A 4,044-nucleotide genomic window follows, 5' to 3' on the forward strand; every position below is an offset into this window, starting at 1 on the left:
GGAGACTGACTCTTTTAAAAGGGGAATTTTTCTGGTTGGGGTCTTTTTGGTCTTTCAATAACATGTTTTAAATCTATTCAAAATGATGGTTTACATTATTAACAATATGACAATGTGAGTGTACAATAAACATTGCACTCATGCTGTACACTAATAAAAACAAAGGGCCAAAGTGTTCCATCAGTTTCAAGTTGAAAAACCATAATGCCTTGAGGGATTAGCATGATTACAAATAGCTATTATTTAAAAACAGCAAATGACAAATGTATATACTTTACAATACCCTCTTCTCTCATTCTTAACTTTATTCCAAAATTTCATTTGTTTCAGTATTTATTTATACTTTAAAAATATCTTTATAGTTTTTTCAGGTGTTGTTGTTAAGTGCTGTTGAGTTGGTTCCGACCCATAGTGACCCTGTACAGGGTTTCCGAGGCTGTAATCTTTACGGGAGCAGAAAGCCTCATCTGTCTCCCATGGAGCGGCTGGTAGTTTCAAACTGCTGACCTTAAGGTTCACAGCCCGATTTGTAACTACTACGCTACCTGACTTAAAATGACTACATGGGTCTTTTTCCCCCCATTTTATTTTTTTTCCACTGTGGAGTTAAAAATTAAAGCAATACAGAGACTGATTACTTTGTAGTGCCCAAAACTAAACCAAACCAAAATAATAGGCAGAAAAAGGGCTCATAAGGAAATTAGTGATTTTTTTTCTTAGCCTCTGAGAAGATACCCATGGAGGAATTGAAAGAATCCTCTTAAATGTGTTATAAATATTAAAGTATAGAAAACCTACTTCAATAGCCAACATAAAGTACATTTAATGACTGTATTAGAAAGAAGAAATGGGGAAGAGGGGAGATTTAAAAGTGAGACTTTTCAGGCAAACACTGCCATATTATTTTGATAATTTAGACCTAATTTTATTTAGATATATAACTTCTTAAAAATCACACCCACAAATAAAAAATTGGTAATCAGTTTACAAAGTGCAATATATCAGTACAGAAAATCCATCTCAAACAAAGAAGCAGAGTGTATGTGGCTTCTCTGACCATAAAAACCTCCTGGTATCCATGTAAATGGCTTAACATTTAGCTGTGCTGTCTAACCAAAGGAGACAGTTCAATGAAGCTTGTGTCTCTTTAACACCCGCTATCAATTAATTCCAACAGAAGAGAGTATGAGCCCTGGAAAGTAAATTGGCAACATCTGTTTGATGAAGTACAGGTTATCTGAATAAAATTTATGACCTTGTGTACCAGTAAGTAATCCCCCAACAAACTACTGCTTTGTAATGAAGCATGTATGGTTTGCATGGCCTTCAATAACTGAAGATTATTCCTGCTTTTTTCTCCAGATCTCAGTTTGGCAAAGTCTTTCTTATTGATGACCCCTGTAGTTCCAGAAAAACAGCTGTTGTTGTTTCCTTCTTCACCAAGAGGCTTGTTAGTGGTTCTTAACTTTTTCCTCTGCTTTTCTAGCTTCTGTTTCTCCAGGTGGGCTTGATATTTTCAAATTTTAGTTGTTTGATTGGCTTTTGCCTTCGTCCTTCCAACTAATGTCTCCAGTTCACACTCTAAGTCTTCTTTCAGTTCAACAGGTGGTGATAAGCTTTGTTTTATAAGTTTTGGCAGCTGCTGGTGATCAAAGCTCATTTGCTCAAATTCATCCTGCAAAGTCTGTAAGACTTCTGACCACTCTTCCTTCGTGGTGCTGGTGGATGACGGTGTTACTGGTAACTTCTTATTTTTACTCCATTGTGAAGACTCTTGCTTTGCCAAAGGAACACTGTTGACTACTTGATCATTGCACAAGGCTTTACTGTGTTGCTTCATGAGATGTAAAACATGCTGAACACTGGCTACCACAGTGTGGCCAGGGCGGGTGGACTTTCCAGATACAAATGGCATATCACCCAAGCATAATCTATAATGTGGTTGTGCAGCAAAAGAGTTCCTAGGACCTCTCTTTTCTGGTGGTTTTGACTTTTTTTTTTTTTTAATTCTTCTTGTACTGGCAGCATATGTTGTTGTTGTTAGGTGCCATTGAGTCAGTACCTACTCATAGTGACCTTATGCACAGCAGAATGAAACACTGCCTCATCCGGATTCAGAAAGAAGAGGCCATGGAATGAGGGATATCATTGCTGATGTTTGATGGATCTTGGCTGAAAGCGGAGAATATCAGAAAGATGTTTACCTGTGCTTTATTGACTACTCAAAGGCTTTTTATTGTGTGGATCATGACAAGCTATGGACAACATTGTGAAGTATGAGTATTCGGAACACTTAATTGTGCTCATGAGGAATCTGTACATGGACCAAGAGGCAGTTGTTGGAACAGAACATGGGAACACTGAATGGTTTAAAATTAAGAAAGGTGTGCGACAGGGTTGTATTCTTTCAACATATTTATTTAACCTGTGTGCAGAGCAAATAATCTGAGAAGCTGATTATATGAAGCAAAACGTGGCAACATATGACGATACTTTATCTTCAAAAATAAGCCTATTTGTTTCTAGACTGGTCTGCAACTGGGCTGCTTTAACTTGCATACATTTCCTTTCTTGTTCTTCACGGAGCTTCGCTTCTAACTTGTGCATTTTTTCTTTTTTTTCCCCTCTAGGGCTTGCATTATGATGAGTTTGTTATACTCCTGTTCAAGAAGATTCAGTTTCTCAAGTTTGGTATGTACATGAGTTTTCTCTCTAAGAAAACCTGTTTTTCTAAGATAGATGTCCTCTCCATTTCTGCATGCTTTATCATATTTCGCATGTATTTCAGATTATATTTATTTTCTGCAGCTAACCAACTGAGAAGCCAGTTTTTGATTGTGCTTTGATGCCTCATTCTTTGACTTTTCCCTCTACTGTATCTGTTCATCCAGTACTTTCTTGTATTCACTTGTTTCTCTAGATAGTTTTCACACTTTTTTTCTGCCTGAATTCTTTCAAGTTCCAAACACTGAATCTTCTCTTGAAGATTCTTCAAAACAGAAAGTATAGCTCTACTGTTGCTTTCCAGATAGGCAAATGTAGGCTAATTTGGAGAGCGTTTCATATCACTATTAATTAAGAAAAGGCTTATCAGGTGGATGGATATACTACCTATGGAGATGAAGAATGGTGAACCATATTTCCATTTGACCTTGATGGTTCAGATAAACTGTTCTAGTACATCTTTAGATTTCTTGACTGCTGTTTCCATGAGTGTTAATTGTGGATTTAAACAAAATGGAGCCTTTGGCAACTTCAATCTTTTCTCCATTTACCGTGTAATTTATTAGTCCAATTGTGAAGATTTATGTTTTCTTGACATTGAGGTATGACCCAGACATAGAAATATTCAAAGTACAACAACGGACACATGAGAACTAGAAGTTGCAGGGACCAATGCCGCCGCCGCCATCTTTCAGCCTGCCCAGCAGCCCATTGAACTCTGGAGTGGTCGGAATTCTAGGGTTCTTCCTCAAGATTCAAGAGTCGCCCCCAGTGGGGGTGACTCCAAGCCAAGCCTCTGATGGAAGGGGCAGAGTACTGGGGCTGGGTACTGAAACCTGAAGCTATTATTTTGATTCCACCTTTATTTTGAACGCACCCTAACAAGACTAAGACCAGTGTATTACTGAGAGGACTTGTCTACATCCATCCACTGATCACAGAGACATGCCTAAACACATTTTGTTTGGAATAAACCTGTGCGTATATGAACTGGAACCCTAGTAGCAATACTTTCTCTTCTTTTCTTTCTTCTGTTTGTTCTTTCCTTTGGTCTTTTGTTCTTTTTCTCTCTTTCTTTAGTAAGGAGTTAGAGTTAGGATTAGGCTATGGCTAGGTCTAGGTTAAACCTAGGGTTTCCTGTAGTGTTAGGTTTATGATTAGGACTAGGGTTAGTGTTAGGGTTAGAGGTGGAGGTTGGGCTAGGATGAGGAGCAGAGCTTGGTCTACTTTTAGGGTTACACTTACTGTTGTTTTTAAGTGCTGTCTAGTTGGTTGAGTGATCCTGTATAGAGTTCCTGAGGAGTGAGTGGTGGGTTTGAA

General features: G+C 38.1%; 1 pseudogene; it reads right to left on the bottom strand.

Moving 5' to 3' along the window:
• Positions 1-1,147: 1,147 nt before the first annotated feature.
• On the bottom strand, positions 1,148-3,412 carry LOC102842753 (annotated as a pseudogene).
• Between the last annotated feature and the right edge of the window lie 632 nt (positions 3,413-4,044).

Source organism: Chrysochloris asiatica, unplaced genomic scaffold (genome assembly GCF_000296735.1).
Source record: "Chrysochloris asiatica unplaced genomic scaffold, ChrAsi1.0 scaffold00094, whole genome shotgun sequence".
In the NCBI taxonomy this organism is placed as follows: domain Eukaryota; kingdom Metazoa; phylum Chordata; class Mammalia; order Afrosoricida; family Chrysochloridae; genus Chrysochloris; species Chrysochloris asiatica.